General features: G+C 40.0%; 1 protein-coding gene across 3 annotated transcripts in view; it reads right to left on the bottom strand.

The window, feature by feature from the left end:
* Positions 1 to 11,170, bottom strand: part of pak4 (p21 protein (Cdc42/Rac)-activated kinase 4) — a 33,152-nt gene extending 21,982 nt beyond the window's left edge. For 2 of the 3 annotated variants that reach the window (XR_014597882.1, XM_084020087.1), the window contains exon 1: positions 2,515 to 2,703. The gene's annotated coding sequence lies outside the window, so the exon portion shown is untranslated. Of the gene's footprint in view, positions 1 to 2,514; positions 2,704 to 11,047 lie in introns of those variants that run through there. The other variant, XM_084020088.1, reaches the window with a different exon arrangement.
* Positions 11,171 to 20,441: the final 9,271 nt, after the last annotated feature.

Here is a 20,441-nt window from a genome sequence, read left to right on the forward strand (position 1 = left end):
CAGCAAAGGTCTCACCCCCGTATTGTTTTAGGTGTTTAAATATATAAACATAAAATAAAATTGGAGCTTTCCAGTGCATAGCAGATGAATTTGATCTTTGAAAGGACCGTTTTTTTCTAAATCAGGACACAAAACAGAACATTTCCTTTTGTCATTGTGTTGATTTTTTTTTATTAAAGTCCCAGTCGGCAACACTTTGATCATATTCACTGAAGCCGATACTATACTTCTATAGAACAACATAAATCATCCGGTTTTAGGAAAAAAAACACACCTCTACGTGCACGTAGAGCCTGTTGTTTGTTTCGCAAAAAATCGGAGCGCACGGATCATCCTGTCCAATCAGTACGCAGGGCTGTGTTCGTGCACACACAGAGCCCCTCCCCCCTCGGGCTCGTTCCACTATCACAGGGGGGAGGCAGAGGGAAGTAGCAACAAGCTTCCAATTCCTCGGTTAAAAACCGAAACAAGGAAAACCAAGGAAAAGAAAACACCGGTGGAAAATAAGGGGGAAAAAAGAAAGATTGCGACGGTGCACGTGATAAAACCAGAGTCAACATCGGACCCGCGTTTCAAAGGTGGGATGATCTAAGGGATTTCATAGGGCACGAAGTCAAGGGGAAGGAGCTCGGTGGTCGTAGGGGAGGAGCGTGAGAGTTGTAAACATTCAAAATCTGACAGTGTCCTTGATCCTTCGGACTTGCCGACTGGGACTTTAATTGTTTTACAGCAACTGCTCATTACAAAACGTGGCCTATTATCGACACAGTGGCGACCTCACATCAAATAAGATACCAGTAATAACACACATCATATCTTGTCCACCTCGTCACACAATTTTTGGAAAAGTGAAAGTATAAAAACACTTCACCACATATCGGCCATGACAGAGAGCATGCCTCACACATTTTCTCGCTTCGCTCTAATGATTTTCTGACTGTGAAGTCACCGAGACATACCTTGAATAACAATCTTCCGAACAAGACACTAACAACACTCAGCCAATGTAAACAAACTTCAAAGAGCCAAAACAAATCTTTATGGCACTGAATGATTAATTTCAGAGATAGATTTGACGACCCTATTATACCAACTTGTTACAAGGTAAATCAACCTGTGTAATTACTTAAGTGTGCAGCTGACGAATGAAAACAAAATCTGAACACCATCCAGTCCTGCTGATATCGAAAAAAATCATCCCTTCTATATAAAAACGAATACTTAAAAAAGCACATCCATTACCAACACGATCATAGACCGTGAGATCTGATGCTTAACTTCAGTATTCTGAACACTTTTATTCAGTTTCCACAAGTTGAAGGCCACAATAAGTGCTGCTGACTAGGTCGCTTGTCTCATGCAAAACTCTGGAATACGTTTAATTAATACATAGAAACACTCTTGTTCACATACGAGCCATAATGAGCGATAAATCCCCAAATTTTACAGCTGACCACATTTCGAGAATTGAGGCAATAAATACCCTCTAAACGATGGCTGGTAACCTGCCAGCAACAGAACACAAAGTAACCAGCCAAGGGAGAAAAAATGCATTAAACATAACCAGGTGGAGATTTCTCACACTATATTTAAGCATTCTCTTTAATCTAAATTGTCTCTTGAGGTGGTGTTCACCAAATTCAGGAAATTAATACACAGGAATAAGCTCTTCACAGAGACACAGATTAAAAAGGTGAGAAGCCAAAAAGCAGACGGCAGTATTTGGGTTACCATTGTTATTGTGGTGTTCTTACATTAGCTTGCTGGTACTGAATCAGTGGTGATAATGAATAGCCTGCCTCAGCAGTATACGCACACATCCTAGCACTGGCAACCAAATTCTTTCTATGCATATCTCAGCCCAAATAACTATAAAATAAAAATGATTATATATATATATATATCGTACGTAAATATACATATATATGTATGTATATACACACACATACATACACACACAATAAACATGGATTGGTTCCTTTTCTCAGACTAGGAACTCCACACTTCCTTTTGGTAAATAACATAAAATGCTTAAAACAAAAAGGAATAATGCACAACTTCCTTCGGAGTATGAACCCAGAGACAAACAGTGAAACTTAAATCTGTCCCCCCTCCTGCCCACGTATCACCAACACTTGTGCAGAGAGAGACAGATGGGAATCCAGCAGCTGCCTTGACAGTCACAGACAGGAGCAGTCAACGGTCTCAGGTCTGAATAGTGAGAGGAGAGCCAGAAGAGACAGGCGGCTCCCAGGGGTGCAGCGTTAATGTGAAACACAGATCGTCCCTCCCTTCAGTCGAGGCAAACAATAAAGTTATTATGCTTTCCCCCTCGACGCACAGCTTAATCCACGCTGGGAGATTCTAACAACAGTGGGTTGTTGCGGCCCGCATGAACTTTCGCTCGGTCCCGGCAGCCCGACCACAGTTTGTAACTTTCTTTCAAGCACGGCAGACCTAGAAATAAACACACGATACGGCGATACGTCTCCGTTGATTGTGGGGGATACTCACTTCCAGTCACAGGTACGGCAACGCACCGTCCACCTGATGTCTCATGTCGGAAGCGCGACTGAGGCGAGAAAAACACACTTCCTGCAGCAACAAAGTTGTTTCCGCGAAGAAGAAAAACTCGTCGTTACGTCCTCATAAAAAAAACCCCGACTCGGTGACAGATAACGACGGCCGGCTTACAAAGAGAAACAGATTTCTACTTGGACAGAAAAGTGCTGTAGCGTCGGGCTGTAAATCCAAAGTGTCGCATTCCTATGGTTTCAGCAAAACGCGGCCCAGTATCATGACGTCACCAGAGGGAGGGAGGGAGACGGGCAGAGAGGGAGAGACGTTAGCACGGGGCTGTTAGCAACCTCATGTCCTGTCAAATACAAGCTACAAATAACGTCACGTGTCACAGGTGTAACTCTACTGTTACCTTTTACTCCACTACAGTTGTCTAGCAACTTTTGTTGCTTTGTAGATTCACGTTAACAACACAAAATACATAATATATACACATTAGTCCTACATGATGATGTGATTGATTTGACGTTCACTAGTTGGCAAATGAAGGCTGGCTGTAGTCTGTAGTCTACTTTAATCCATCATATTCTGTAAAATCATCATGTTTGTGACGATGCATTATCCAGCTGATCCAAGAGGCTTTTTAAATAGTTTATTTAGTTTAAGTTATCATTCACGTTGATGAGAAAGATAAGATATTATTTTTTTTATAGATAATCTTTTACATGACGTGACTATATGACTCACTTTGTGGCACAGCAGGTTCTGACACAATGGCTCAAATTATTGCTATTTATAGCCGGACTATGGTGAAGACAGGCTGCTGTGAAATGCCATGTCTGCCTACTAACATAAACAGATCATCACCAAAGACGTGGGACACAAAGATAGAAGGTCACGGCTAAATGCCAAAACACATCTTAAAACATAACAAAGTTTGGGGGAGAGCTGGCTATGGAATAGTATTAGCATAGTTGTTTTAATCACATACTTTAATGTAAAAGTAAATGTATTGCTTTTGTGTCCTGCTTTGTTACTCACGGTGCCAAGTTCTCTTAAATAGTTGCATAGTTTTAATACACGTCAAATTAAATGATCTATCCTATTTCAGACGGAATCTTGAACACACGATGAACCAAACTGAAAAAGGATATATTACACATTTTATAATGCAAGTGACTTCCTGCATAACAAAATTTAGTATAGTAGTTTTTACTGTACACCTGTCTGCCACAAATATCATTATATTTTATTTATACACACATAATATTTGACCCTATACACTAAATTCTGCAGTCTTTTATGCCTGACTGTTTCACTGTAATTTTTGTGCATAGAGAAGAAGCTTGAATTCTTAAGAACATCTTTTTGGCATACTAATAAATAACACTATCATGATATCACTTCATCAGAAGGTAGTAATTTAACATGAAAACATACATTAAAACACAGTTTCTAATAGGAGTTCCTTATCAAAGGCAGCCTGAGTGAGCGCTGTGAAACACATTTCTTTCATTATCTATCCTCTGCTATCTGACAGACTACAAGGTGTCAGCTTCAATAAGAAAAAGGCCTGTTGACATTCCTTTGGGAGTAAAAATACAGCAGGAACAGGTCCGCTCAACGTATCGGAGCCAGACAACTCACGAACCTGCCAATCCCGAGGCCGAGTTCAAACAAAGCATGCAGTGTTGCAGCCAATGAGAACTGACTTCCAGGAGCAGGTTGTGGAATGCAGAAAGGTCAAAGATAAAGAGAGCTCTGCATAGATCACACAAGCCAGCTTACACATATTTCAGCACACAAACACAGACAAATCTTTGCTCGTGCTTCACTTACTGACAGGAATTGCAAATTCAGAAAAGTCAAAATAAGTGGAAGTTCATGAGCTAACTGCAAGTCCAAGGATGGATGTCATTTTAAAAGTCACCACAAACAACAACTCTCTTAACATTTAAAAGAGCAAGGTATACAAAAACAATGCATGCAGAGTTGTTATCTGCAGCTCTATGAGTTTGAGCACAGCTATGGGTGTAAGCTGGAAAGAAACAACACCGCTGGTTTTTCATCTACAGCCAAAACCAACATCAAAATCGCTAAATTTGGAGATACATTTTTCAATGGACAGGATGGGGATGAAAAAATTGTAATGTGAAAAGTAACTAAAGCTGTAACACCAATGTGTACGTAAAAAAGGAAATATTGCAGTAGTAGTACTTCAAATGTTTACTTTTCAGTTTGTCTGCTTGACTAACAAATGTTGCTGCAATAACAAGACTAGGTGAAATCTGGTATATGGCTGGACTATGTGTCAATGTGCTTGATTTCAGATCACATGACATGGTTAAGCTACATTTGAGTAAAATATTACAAGACTAAAACTAGACTCAAATATCTTAAGATGTTTGATGTGAAACATCTTTTAATGAAGCAAAGTATACTCATTATATGGTACTTCATTCATTAGTCAGTATTTTATACAGTGTATTTATAGTCAAAGATATGAGTTGAAAGCATTTCTTTTTCCTTCATTGGAACATGCGTGTTAAAAGAATACATATTATTGGTGGGTTAAAATATATATAGTAAGATGTTTAAAAATATATCATTCTTAACTTCTCAACCTCAACATTGTTTTTTATATCAATAAGTTATCAGTTATCTCCAACAACTTATCCAACAAGCCAATTAATCACCTTGATGTTGATTCACCATATTCTGTGTGTTGTAGACATGTTGACATCACTAGTTTTGCAGTTTACATTACCATCACTGCAGTGAGTGATGTCTGTGTGTCCATGTCGACTTTTGAATGCAACGGTTTCTGTTCTCTCCGACTCCCACAACACCCCTTGGTGACGTGGTACACTCGACTGACCAATGGTGCATCTTTGATCAGTCATTTACTTACTTACGGTCTCTATGGTCCAGACAAAAAGGATTGAAATCAGATGAATCAAGTGAAAAATCGATCTTATTGGATCAAACATGTTGACAAGATGCATAAGTTGCAACTGAAAACGCTAATAAATCTCAATATATTACAACATATGTGATGGTATACTGCATATCGCGAAATGATGAAAATCAAAATAAATTTATATTATGATTTAAGTGCTGTAATAATAATAATAGGATCACTTCTACTGTATATGTGAATGTACTGACTGGTATTAACATTCAACCACTGTTACTCAACTATTCTCATCATAACTAATTGGTGCAATTTCACAGTGTCATGTTAAACATCAAACATAGAGTAAAACACACTATTCAGTCTTGGACCATCATTAGATGGTGATGGCATGCTGTCAAAAATAGAGACAATGAGGTGATGTCGTTGTGAAGAGGTCAAACATCACATCAACCTCCCCTCTCATTAGTGAGGCCAGTCATCACTCCATCCAGCTGCTCGGATTTACTGTCTGCAAGGCAGGTCTGCCCAATACAGCAGATATCTAGGGAAATTTATTCAGATGAGAGACACAGAAGTAATATATCAGATTTACCACATGCTGGTGTATAACACTAGCTTTGAAAATACAGGCCAGGAAAGCCACTGTAATTCTCTTTCTACCAGTGAGGACAAGTATTCAAAGTTTGAACGTGTACATGCCAAAACAAACACATTCCACTTGCATTGAGTAGTTGCCTCAGAAATTATATCATGGCAATCTACCACTTCCTAAAAAGTTAATAAAAAAACATTTGTTTATGTAGATTAATCTTAAAGATTGGTATACAGCCCTGCAGTAGATCCTGATTGATCCTCGATAGCAGGATCCTGAGAAAAAATAATACTTATTTACAGACAGAGCACTACAACAAACGTCCTGCCTGTGTCATCCAAAATATTCCAGAGTTACGGAAGTGCTAAAAAACATGAACAAACATACTGCAGTACACTATAAACTAACATTGCAACACCACCAGTACAGCTGAGGTGAAACGCGGCCACCATCCAGAACTCTCTTTGTATTGTGTGCTTGTGAAACCTCGATATCGTTGGGAACGTGCAGGCCCAAGCTTGATCTTTCGAGATTAAAAACAACTGTACATGCAAACACAAGAACAACACTCGTCACTCTGTTGCTGTGTGCAAAGTAAAACACACACAGAGAGGAACAGCACAGAGTTTAACCTGAACAAACAGTTAAATATTTATTTTTAAATGAATAATAATGTTGTCTGCATTAAATACTAAAGATTTAACACATTCAAAAATTGTCTCTAAAAACATACAGGAATTATATTGACGTTTTGCTGTAGAAGGGCCTGTGTCTAAGAAGCATCTTTTTCCAGCAGGAAAGCGGCTGCACGACGAGAGCTTTTTCTATGTTGCTTTTTTTATGTTTTACTTAGTTGCAGGCCCTACAATACATTCTCCTGGAAAAATCCTGGACACAACACTGGCCTGAAAGCCTCACCTGGTTGTTGAAACTAAGTCTCAAATGTAGGTTACTATTGTGAATATTTCTTGTATTCATACGGTATTGCCTCTGTTCCTGAGCACCTTGAGGGCAGTGTTGATGTTGGCTGCAGTCGTCATTCCTGAGAGGATTTCTTTCTTCTAAGGCAATAAGCCTGGCCTTTTCTCCCAGATACAGGACAAAAATCATAATGTAGGGTCTTATGACCAACCTAAAGGGCTTATTTAATCCGTTACCAGTCAGTTCAGCTTGAGCCTCCGTCTCCATACACGTTTACACACCTATTTTAGGGTCAAAAGTCCACAAGCAACTATAGACATTTTCCACAGATTTCTCTTGTTTCTGTGTTTTTGTTCCCCCCCACCCTCCCAAGGTTGGTATAAACCGTAAAAAAATGTTTAACCTCCTAACTTTTATACCTTGTTAAGGCCTGACATTAGTTACAAAACATAACTAAGTATGCCATATACTTGTACTTTAACTTTAAAAAGTGGTATCAGTATCTCAGTCACCTGATACCCGAAAATGTTCTCAGTGCATCCCTGGCATATGGGCTGCTGCAATTAGTCGGCGTAATCAATGACGTTGATGCTGAAAATGCATGACATCAACATCTAAATTGAGGCATGCTTTTTTTGTTTACCCTTCTGACCTTGGTGCTAAATACACTCATTTAGCCATAACATTGTTTGTGTCTGATTAAGTTAATTCATCCAAAAATGGCGTGAAACCATTATGTGGTACATGTGTGTAGATGTGACTGGCAAAAAAAAATAAAAAATCAGAATATGAGACTGGAAATTCATCCACATGAAGATTTTCTCCTTTGAATTGAGGTGGAGTTGGTTTTTGCTGCGTTTTCTCTGCAGGTCTCTTCTTGTGGCTGTTAGCTGGTAGCAGAATCTGGCTCAGTGTTGGCTCTAAACCCTCTTCCTCCCTCAACACGCTTCTGCCATTCTCTCTCACCCCCTCCTTTTACAAGACCAATTTAGTTTTTTTCTGTGAAACCTGATGCTAGGAGAAAGACAAAACTTGTTTCCATTCTTGCTCATCCACTGCAACATAAACTCAACCAGATCACAACAAGAACAATAAGAAAATAAATGCTTGATAATAATAAAAAAAAATTAGCACACACTACCTGCAGGTTGATGTCCCTGGCTTTCAAAGCTATGGCTAATATGATCATGCTTCAGCCTTGAGAGCTGCCACCTCGAATGTCAATATAAAAGCTGTTTAGAGTTAATGTCTAAACAGCAGCTGTGTTTGTCTCTCTCTCTCTCCGAGGGACCCTCAGGTCAACAAACGACAACATCCGTCCTTCCTGTCAACAGTCATCAACTGTTACCCACCGTCACCAAAAACACCCCTTCTTCAAATCTGGACTGATCATCAAGAACAAAAATCCCCAAACCTGCTTCGATACCATCAACCTGAGAGGATTCTGCGTGAGTCCTGAATCTGAACAGAGTAAATCTGCAGGAAAATAGGGCGACAAAGCAACTGATCAAAGAAAGGTATGTGAGAAAGGTCTCTAACACATTACAATTTTATCGTCAGATTTTTTAACTAGTGACTCATAGGTAAACAGACTGGTTCAAATTTTGAATGAAGAGTCACAGCCCTATTTCATGGCAAATACTGTCAATTCTGTTAATTACAAAAGCTATCGCTTGTAAAACCCACCGGCAACAGGTGCAAGAAAGTAAAACTGATAGTCACTGGCAGGGCTGTCTAACTTCTTGACCCATAAGAATTTGGGGTGTATTTGCATCTTGTTCCATAATTACATTAGTATACAGTACACAAAGAGATATAGCCCTATATACGTAATTTAATATCTCAATAATACAATATATATCATAATATAGCATATTATATGGTGACTGAATAAATAATCTATATGAAATAACCACATTGTTTACTCCTGCATGAATTAAACACTTGAAAATGAAAATATTTTCTTATTTAATTAAGAACTTAAGCGCAAAGTTAACACAACAGTCTCAAATGAAATTATACAGGAAATGAATAAATATTGATAGCTAAACAGTGACTGTGTTTACATGTATGCACACAGATAATTCAGATTGAGACAATAGTTTCATTTAACTGAGATTGATGAGATTGTCTGAGAAATCTGAGATGTATTAATTTATTATCAATTTAGACGAGGTAATTGTGTATATATATCTTGATATATAATGTCATCATGATACAGTTCCATCAAAAGACAATAAATTATAATATAGAATTATCGTCCAGCCCTAATCTTAAATTATGTTTCTTGTACCTCAAGACCAGCTGAGAGAGTGAAAGCCTTTTTCATTCAGGTCCATTCTGCAGCCTCCAGGGTACCACAGATCCCTTCACTGTTATGACTGTTACTTAATAGCAGGGAGGGGGAACAGAAAGCTAATTGAAGCTTCCTGTCATGAGAAGACACTACTGAAGTCCTAGTTTATGAAAAACAACACACAGTGCCCTGAGCTATATGCAGTTAAAAAACAGTAGCATGCAGAAAGTTCAGCCAGCACCCCCACCAGACTCTCTAAATGCCCATTGTTAGCAATATTATATGCAGTTGGGGGGGGGGTTACAACACAGCAGACAATTGTTTGCCATCTAACCGTCTGTTAGCTCCAGTGATTTTTCAACCCGACACCCAGTTCCTTCCTGACACAGTTATCTTTGCTGAATAACTTGCAGAGCATGATGGGGGATGATGTTGATAAAAGTGCTCACTGCTGGGGTATGGGGTGTATATATGGGAGAGGAGAGTGACCCCTCCATACAGCTCTGGCATCCCAAGAATGTGCAGTGTGCCCAGCACTAATAGCACAACCTTGCTGACTAACTAGCTGAACGCAAAATCTCTTTTCCACTCACTCATGCACACAGCACACGTGAATACCACACATACATGTATGCTAGCGGAGGAAAAGAAACAGGAGGGAATAACATTAAAGACCAAAGGAGAGGAAATATGACTTGTGGCAATAAAAAGTGGGGTCAAGGAAGGGAGGGGGTAACTTAATCAAATCTCAGACAGACAATATCCTCTATCCTCCCTCAGCCTGGCCAGACAGTGTAAGCTGACACACACGCACAGATGCTGACACACACACACACACACACACACACACACACACACACACACACACACTTCACAGGTAAACATTAAAGTTTAACACAGTCACAACAGAAACCACTTTACATCTGCATCGTATAATTAATCAGTGGTGAAAGAAGTATTCAGATCCTTAATTTAGTTTAAAAAAAAAATACTACTACCACAGTGGGAAAATATCCCACAACAAATACAAATCCTGCATTCTTGAGTAAAAGTACCCATGTACGTATCTTCTATGTATTCATTAAATGTACTTGTTTTTTTAAAACCTCATTGTGCAGTAAAACGTCAACTTTTCATGAGCTCAGAGAAAACAGCCCCCCCGTTTCATCTTTGTGACAATGGATTGCCAGATGATCCAAGAGGCTTATTAAATAGTTTACATGGTTTTCAGTTGACAGGGAGGGGATGAAAAGTAAATGAGGCTGTCAGACCAATGAAGTTGCCTTGAAGAAATGTACTTCTACATGTCCACCTTTGTCACGACTAGAGAAATGACAATGAAGACAAGTTGCCTAGCGCGTTTCACAGACAGATAAGAAAAGCCAATGTTAACAGAACCAGCTTTTCTCCTGGATTTGCCATTAAGCCGTCCAGCGAGCTTAGAGTCTTAGCACAGAAACACAGCCCTGGCGTGAAAATAGCCCGGTTATGTGCCCGGAGCTGCTGCTTTTAATTGTTTTACAACTTTCGCAAGTGACTCATCACCTTGTACCTCGCCCACACCGTGAAAACGACCAGCGGTACACCTCACACGCACAGTGAGGTATTCTTCAAACAACACACACACCCTGGAGAGACCACACCGAAGGGGGTTACGCTGGTCTCCTCAAACCCAGACTTGAAAGCAGCTAACGTTAGCCACTGTTAGCCACTAACAGCTAACGCTAAACGGGGAGCAGAGACGCGCCAGAAGCTAGCGCCCAATAAACTACAACTATTAAAACCAAATGCGTTTACTCACCCCGAAATTCACAGGAAAACTTTTTTTTCTGCTGCCACCCGGTATCGAAATATTTCCCCGTCTGTCTAAAAGAGCCGACGCGGGCTAACTTTGGGCAAACTGGAGTCTCACTTTGCCGACGCCATGTTGAACTGGGGGAAATATTACATCCGGGAAACTGCTGCGAAGCACCATGGCAACCGAGCAGCCACGGGTCGCTAGAGAGACAAGTGAGGATATAATTGCAAGTGAGGATATAATTGCTTATTTTATCCGTAATTTGCTTATATATATGTATATATATAGATATGTTATATCTATATATATATATATATATATATATATATATATATATATATATATATATATATATATATAAAATATCTAAACATGTTTTATGCCTTAAAATATTTTAAGTACAGTTTGCTGGCTTGTAATGTAGAATTGTATACTGCAGTTGTGCTAATTTAATTTCAGTTAAAGATCTTAATATTTTATTCATCACTGACTGAAGAAACAATTCTGAAGAGACACTGAACTGTGTTTTGATTTATCTAATATTCTAAACTTTCTGAGATGATAATAGTTATAAAAAAAGAAGCTAAGATAAAAACAGATAAAACTTTTAACACCAATAATGGCAATAAAGTAATATGTGTACCTTTATGTTGCTTATATTTCTAACATTCGGTGGAACAAGTACTCAGATATTATGTTATATCATGTTATATTATATTATTTATACAATAATGACAACAACAATATTACTAATAATATTAACAATGATATAGAACTGTTCTAGCTTTTAAAACAAATTGCTTTCTGGATTCAAAGTTTAAAAAAAAATGTAATAACTCAGAATCCCTGTAATGTGTATTGCAGCTGGTAAAAGTGGAGCTCATTTAATTACTTTATATATCGCTGGGTAGTTTCATATAATATATAATAATACATCATAATGAATTAGTTAATATATGTTGTGTTAGTAATAATTTGAATCAGCAAAGTAACTAAAGCTGTCAGACAAATATAGTGGAGTAAAGTGTAATATTACCACTGAGGAGACGTATAAAGTTGCATGGAATGGAAATACTCAGGTAAAGTTCAAGTACCTCAAAATTGTACAGTACTGCATTTTGTTACATTCCACTAATACAAACATAACAGTATAATAAAGCGTTTAAATCTTGAGCTCATTGCAGAGTTTAATTTGTGAAACACTGACCTCTAGTGGTCACCTACGCTTACTGCACCACAATGTCACCGTTCCAAACGATATAATCACATTCAGGGGATTAATTCTGTGTCTGGTTGACTTGCCCTATCCTTCTTCGAAATAGTCATACACATTAATAAAAAACGTTCTGATATATACATCCAGCATATAACAGCACAATATACTGGCCTCATACAAATACCATTAGTCTACTGTTGTAGGAGAATCCGGGTTAAATGCATACATATATTCACATACACAACCCATACACAGCCTTGCATCAATACAAAAATAATATACGAATGTAAAAACAAGCCACCAAAATCTACATTAATGCACCAGATTGTTATGTTTCTGTTCATTAATAAATAATAATATTAAAGTACAAAGATTTTATTTTACTCTTCACCTCCGTTTTCATGATTCAAAAAAATCTAAACATAATTTAATTTGAGGTAAATTGTATTTCATGTTTTTCACATTTATAATCTCTATTAAATAAACAATAAGACCATTTTGTATGCATTGATCCCTGACCAGTATTCAAACTCCACATTAGCTTTTTTGAGATAATATTGTAGTGCTAAAGTGTATTTGTTAACATGAAAAAGTTCAGAATATAAACTAATAACCTACTAAATGGAGACAAAAAACTGGTACTAGCATAAAAATTCCTTCTTATACCCTTCCGAGATTTATTTTGAAGTTGCACAGATGTACATTTTCTAAGAGGATCTTACTCACTTACTAAGTACCTGTAATACAATGGGTTTATTAAAACAAATAGAAAAATAAATGTTGAAAAAGTTGTGAAATAGAGCTTTGTGAACAATCCCTTTAAATATATGGCTTCAATTCAGTGAATCCTGCAGAGGAAGCACATGTATCGATTCTCGACATGTACTTATTCTTGTCACCCTGTGAATAAAGATCAATATTCTCTCAATGTGCTGAAACTGCTGATTCCTTTCTGTTTATGTTTAGCTTTTTGCTGAGGATTTTGCTTTTCTCTATCTTTACCTTGCTGCATTTAATATGTTTCTGTTTATTTTCATTTACCCTTTTCTGTGCATCATGTTTTTTGTTAACATAGCTTTTCTCGCCCAAAGCTGATGTACATATGAATTTGTTTGGATGTGATCTCAATAAAGGTAAAACATTTGGAAGAATTTTCTGTATTATCCTCCTACAAAAGTCCCCTTGCAAGAACCATGTTTTAAAGCTTGTCTCTCAAAAGAAAAAAAACGTTCTAGACGCCATCAGATCAGACAGTCAATGACAACATTCCTGAAAACACACGCAATACATTTGATTCCTCAGAGACCTTGATGTTCTATAAAGTAATTTTTGGCAATTACAAATTTGGAATATTTGACCTTTATGAAGTAACACTGCAGTTGTCATCAAATGTAATGTTTTGAATTCAAATGTAGAGCGGGGAAAGAGACCAGAAGAACTTAGTCGATACTCCTCTCAACGCCAACTTCGCCTCACAGCCTTGTGGTGTAGTTCGTTTACAGCCTAACATTAGGTTTTTTACTTCTGACGGTTGCATTCATACTTCAAAAATCACAAGAGTTGAGTTAATTTCTCAACAATCAGACTATTTACAACCAGGGGAGTCGCCCCCTGTTGGCCAGTAGAGAGAATGCAAGTTTAAGGCACCTCAACCTTGGCTTCACTTTTCAGAACCGGAGGTTGCTGCCTGATATGGACAAACTTTTTTAGGTGAAGCAATAAAATCATGTTTAAACACCTGTTATTATTGCGAAATGAAGCATCATACTTCATACTTTAGAGCATGTCTATTTTCTATACTTATTGATTCACACTTGTACAGAATAAAACTATGAGTACCTTTATTTACTGCTTTACAGTTTCAGATCAATAATGCCAAATGTAATCAATGAATAAATGATGATTTATTATTATCATCCATTAAAATAAAACCTTATTGATCCTCAGTGGGAATTCACAAGCTAACATGACGTATAGATAAAAGGAGCCAGTCCTCGTCCCGGTGTTCCCTTTTTTGCAGATTGATTGATTGATGGATGTCATGATAATATTGATGGAAACTGGTTAGTTCCAGCTGATGTGAGAATGCGTCAATTTTTTTTGTTTACCAGGAAGAAAAAAAATTGGATTTCGATTTAAAAGTAAATGCTTGTATTTTTTCAGGAGACATTGTTGGTGCACAATTTGACACATATGGATTAAAGGTTTTTTTCCTTTCAGCTTGACTTTAAGTAAGAACAACAATGTATTTTTACCCTATGATATGGTAACTTTAGTAAAAGACCTGTGTGCCTCTTCCACCATTACATTAGAGCGCATTTAGTCTCAGTCTCTGCTCTGTTTCCCAAACCTCAAGGTAAAATCAGCACATTTCCATGCTGCATGGGTTCTTCTATTGGAGAGAACATGAAACCCTTTCTCTGTCTCTCACTCAATTGTTTTTTAAGCCATTGTCACAAAATTCCCACATTTGTGATACTTGGTATTCTGACAGCAGCAGTGGGTTGACTTAAACCATCCTCTTGCACTAAATGTCATCAAGTCGATATCGTGTACTGCAGTTTCACTAGAGAAACGCAACAGAGAGGCAAGAAGTCATCTGAGGTTGTTTGCGGGTGCAAGAAGTGTAAAGGGCTGAATCAACACAAAGCTGGTTTCCATTTCAGGCCTCCGATCTGCAAAGTGACGGGAATGTGTTCCAGGTTTCTGTGGGACAAAGGAGCTCCAACCCAGTGGTGGAATAACTAGATCCTTTACTTCATCAGAAGAACTAAAGTCACACTGTGGAAACACTCTGCTTCAAGTGCTGCTTTCAATCACTTACTTAAGTTGAAGTATTAAAGGACCAGAAACACTTAAAGTAAAAGTATTTATGTTGCAGTAAAATGCTCCGTCAGTGTTTTATTATATGTGATGTTTCTGGATTGATATTACTGCTGCATTAATGTGCATGTTTTGCTTGTTTCAACTCCTTTGTAGATGGTTTGCTAGTTTGATCTTCATCAATCCATCATAGAAGATCATCATGTGCTTTAGCGTTGCTGTCCCGTGAGAACCACGTATGTCTAAAAAGAGAAAGAACTTTCAGCTTTGTGACGATGCATTTACCAGCTGATCCAAGAGGCTTATTAAAGAGTTTATCTAACTTAAGAAGTAGGAGAATTTCTTCAACACATAAAGGGAACACTTCACCCTTCAGTTTATCACAAATAACAACACATCTGGAGATACGCGGTTGTTCTCTTGGACAGGAAGGGGATGAAACATGTGACGGCTGCTCAGCCTTCCCCACTCAAATGTCTGCCACTGAATGATGACACCCACACTGGAATAAATGCATAGTTTATAATATAACAATAAATTCTCAAGGCTACATCGTAAATAAAACAGTCTAGTAGATTTAGGGATCGTAGCCCAACTTATGAGCGGGGAAGTGAGGTGGACAAGAAGAGGTACAAACATTGCATTGAATATCGATGCTCATTCTGAGGCGCCGCAAGACAAAGAGTTGCTCTAAAAAGGTTAAACTGCTGCAACTACTGAGAGTATACTGAGTGATGGCCTCGCATTTCATACAGCTACGAGCTACCAGAAATCACAACTTAGGCTACTTCTGCTACAGTGCGGTATCGCTTTAAATTCCTAGGTACCTGAATAAAAACAGCATCCTGCTATGCTATGGCATTTTCTTACAAAAAGATGTCTCTAGTGCAGAGCGGTGGATCCACAGAGGGTCGTCTTCGAGGGGTCCCAGTGGTTCTTGAGGTGAGATCTTGAAGGGGCTTCTGATGGGAGTGCAACGTGATATTTGGGTTTGATAGGAGTTCTTCAAGGAGGTTTTCTTTGTGTGTGGGGGGGAGGGTTAGAAATGGCTATAGACCTTCATAACGGTGTTCTCAAGAGTATTTGAGATGGTTCAATAGTTCTTGAGAGGGCAGGGGAGATGTTCCTCTTGGAGTTTCAGGTTTTCGGGGGTATCGGAGTCCTTGAGGGTCCGGTTTAAGGGAGAGGAGACGCTCACTGGGTTCCTTACGGAGGCCTTTTAATATTCATTGGAAAGTGTGTGTATGACTTTCAAAAGAACCACCATTTTCTCCATCACACACAGAAAAAAATCCCAACAGTGAATCAAGAACAACCCCCCAAAAAACAGACTGGATGGGGAAGCAAACATGTCCTTCAGGTCTGGAGACAAGAGCATGCTCAAACGTTTAAAACCCCTCGGACTGGGTGTTTGGGTAAAGCCCCCCCTCCCTCCCCTCCACCTGCATCCCGCATGCGGAACATTGATGCATCCCAGCTTCCCCCACCCCCCCTCCGTCCTACTTCAGGTCCTCAGTCCGCATCCCAAACTCTGGATGCAGTCATGCCTCCGTGTCCGCTCCCATCCGTCCGCGCTGCAGCCGCATGTCAGGTGCGCGCGGTCATCTACACGATGCGTGTAGACGCGTGCGTACGTGCGCGCGTGCCTTACAGTCATCCTAAAATCGGCAGGCAGTCCGTGCGGTTCGGTGCCTCAATGCTGGTGATGTTGTGCTGCGCATCCGGCGTCCAGAAGAACACATAGTAAATGACCAGGATGAAGGCGGCCACGGACACGCAGAGGAAATAGGCGATGGCCATCGCTACTTTCACCCAGATCTTAGTTGACATGTTGACGTGTTTGGCCCGCAGCTCGCCGGGGTAGCTCGGCCTCCGCTTCATGTCCCCGTTCCGCTTCTCTCCGGTCACCGTCACTTGCCTGCCAGCCGCTTTCATCTTGGTGTCAACACGAAAACCTGATCCAACGATTTTCCCTCTGCGGAGTGTTGCGTATTCATTTGAGTCCGGACGGCAGAGCCAGGCGCCCCCCCTCGACCCTCCACGGCTCTCCTCTCCTCCGGTGCGGGTTCAGGGCAGCTGCTCGGGTCCCGCAGCCTCCTCGGGTGGCGCAGGACGGTGTAGATCTCTGACCCCGCTGAGTCCTCCGTGCGCACCGGACAAACTGAACTCACGGAGGCTGTCTCTGGCATCAGCTGGATGGGACCACTGTCAAGCTGGCCATGGTCAGAGAGGCTGCTTCCGGCAGGATCTTTCAAAATAAGACCAGCTGTGACCACAAGAACACTGGCTGCTGGTGTGAAGCTGTTAATGAGTTAGCTCCATAATTCAAGGTGAACTTTAAGTGTTAAAGGTCCCATATTATACTGGTTTTTCATCAATTTCATACAGCTGTCAGAGGTCCAACATCACTGTATTTGATATGCATTGCCCCAAAGCCATCCGTGGTCCTGAATGTCAGCTGTCTAAAAGTTGCTCAAATGAGCTCTGCTGAGAACAGGCTGTTTCTGTGCCTGCACCTTTAAATGCTAATGAGCTCCGTCTGTCAATCACTTGGAGAGCGACGGAGAGGATGCCGCGTATGCTAGCAGTAGCATGCACCAATGTTTACGGTGGATGTATCGCTATGGCTCGCCTATATGGCTCAGGTGACGTTGCTGGGTCCCGTATGGTTGGGACAGATCCTCTAACGAGGGTCAGTGTCGATGCAAAGCCAGCCTCGTTACTGAAGCAGTCCGATGTAAAGTGGTTAGCGCACACATACAAGCTAACACGAACCGTAGCCGGCACATTGTCATTAGCTGGGACAGAATATAAGCACTTATGTTGATTTGTACAACCAACAACAGAGCAATTTGCGTGTCTACCTGTGAGCGACGACATTGTGAAACACTGCCATCTCACTGCTGTCTCACCAGGACACAGGAACTTCTCCTATCATCGCGCAGAGGAGTTTGGCCTATGACAATTGACTCCCTTCATTACGTAACAACAGGAGCTGAATCTGCACAGCTTGTAGGAGTGCCATTGTACCAGTGGGTGGGCTGCAGAGACCATGCAGGAGTCGCTTGTTTTCCTCATTCTGGGAGTTGACAGGCTCAGGGAGGACCAGTTTATAGGTGTAGAGACCAGAGATTATGTGTTTTTCATAATATGGGACCATTAAAGTCTTATTAGTCGCTAATTGCATTGGTAGCGACCTGTCAATCACAAGGTAGCCCTGCCCTAAAGCATAACCTGCTCTCTGGTCTATTTGACTCTAAATGGAACAAAATTTACTAAATGAACATCATGCTGTATTGAAGAAGACTTGAAACTAGAGGTTGAGACCATAAACGCATGTTTACAAAGATAATAAATCAAGTAAGAAATAAGGTAATTTCCATGCAATCGGACTACAGTAGAGAGAATGCAAGTGGAAGGTACTTCAGCATTGGCTTCACTTTTCAGAAGAAGATGTTGCCACCTACTCAAAAGTAAAGGTAACCATGTTTTTGCCATCAGGGCTTCTCGGCTTTGGAACGACATGCAGAAGCAGTAATCTATTTTAAATCACATCCTCAAACCCACATTTACAGACTGGCTTTTATGTGATGTTGTCTTTTTAGAGCTGCTTCAATTAACTGATTTACTTTTGGTTTTATTGCATTTTAATTGCATTCCACTCTTGCTGCATTTTCTTTTTATTTGTATTTGTTGCAGTGATTCATATTTATTGTTTCAACCATTGGACTGTTTTTTCACTGTTTACATTTTACTTTTGTTTGGTCTTGCTCTGGTTTGGCCTCCATGTTAGGTTTTCTGTTGTCACATTGCCTCGTATCTTGCTTTGCTTTGACTGTCAAAGCACGTGGTTACTCATTTTTTATAAAGTTAAGAAAAAATAAACCTTTGTGGATCCCCAGAAGAGAAATTGGTAGAGCAGCGCAATTAGGTGGGCTGCAGATAAAGAAAGAAAGTAAAGAAACTGAATAATGTGACAATAAAATGCATATCTATTTTTGTACAATTCTGAGTTACTTTAGAGTATTTATAGTTGTATTCCACTACACTTCAGAGGCAAATATTGCACTTGTATTTAATTTTCAGATTCTAAGTAATTATGATGTAGCCTAATATTGTGGCTTAAGATAAAAGCGCTAAGGGTGATTCTCCCACTCTTATTCTGAAGGATCATTCGCAACGTTTCCGGCGCTGCATAGCGCGTGCCTGTCTCACTTGACGCAGCTTCGGACGAGGAGGGGCTGAAAGTACGCAACACCCGACGATTGGGTCATAGTTTGAGAGAAACGTCCCGCAGCAGAAGATGGGTGAGATGCGGACTTCATCTACTAACGATCTGCGCCTCTGATTTTCTCCTCCAGCCTGCAAAATATGCACATCAGCAGGTCGCGAGAGCTCATAAAAGAGACATCACACAACCATAAAGAGGCTTTCCCTTCACAGACGAGCCACCGGCCGCGGCCATGAAATGTGCGGCTCTGCGCAGTGAGCGCTGTTAACGTGATGAAAAGAAGAGCTATGGACCATTCTTCTTGTCCTACCGCAGCCTGCAAGGTCAATATCACGTTCAAGACAAGATTCAAATACAACAGAATGCACTCTGGGTATTCAATGTGTGCACGAGGCAGAATGCTGCCATGCTATCTGGTGAGCAGAACATGAATTGACGGTGGATGAATGGATGAGTGGCTGTAAGCATCGAGCATTTAAAAAAAAAAGGATTATTATCTATAGATTTTAGAGACACCTTCCACATGACACTGATCATTTTTTTTTATCTCAGTGACCTCATGTTTGAAAATCATAGAATACATCATAAGTGCCCTCTGTGCCCTTCCAGTGGAAAAAACGTGTTGTGCCCTCTTGAGCAGTCATTCCCAAAGACAAGGTCGTGACCCACAGGTAGGTCGCAGGACATTTTATTAATTTCGCCATTGTTTTTTTTTTTATATCTTGCAATTGACCCTAATTTTCTTTCTAACATGAAAGGCATGTGTACATTGTTTGTTTTAATAATGAAAGGAAAGAAAATGGGATGAAGTGCTCTCTATGGTGCCCTTCAAGTTGAGAAAACCTGAAGTGCCCTCTAGAGTGCCCTTCCAGTGGAGAAAACATGATGAAGTGACCTTCCAGTGGAGAAAACATGATTTGGTGTCCTCTAGAATGCCCCTCCAGTGGAGAAATGGGGTAAAGTGCCCTCTATGGCATCCGTCTAGTGGAGAAAATATTAAGTGCCCTTCTAGTGGAGAAAACCTGATGAAGGGCCCTCTAGTGGAGAACATATAATGAAGTGCTGTCTAGAGTGCGCTTCTAGTGGAGAAAACATGAAGTGCCCTCTAGTGGAGAAAACATGAAGTG

Source organism: Eutrigla gurnardus (genome assembly GCF_963514095.1).
Source record: "Eutrigla gurnardus genome assembly, chromosome: 10".
In the NCBI taxonomy this organism is placed as follows: domain Eukaryota; kingdom Metazoa; phylum Chordata; class Actinopteri; order Perciformes; family Triglidae; genus Eutrigla; species Eutrigla gurnardus.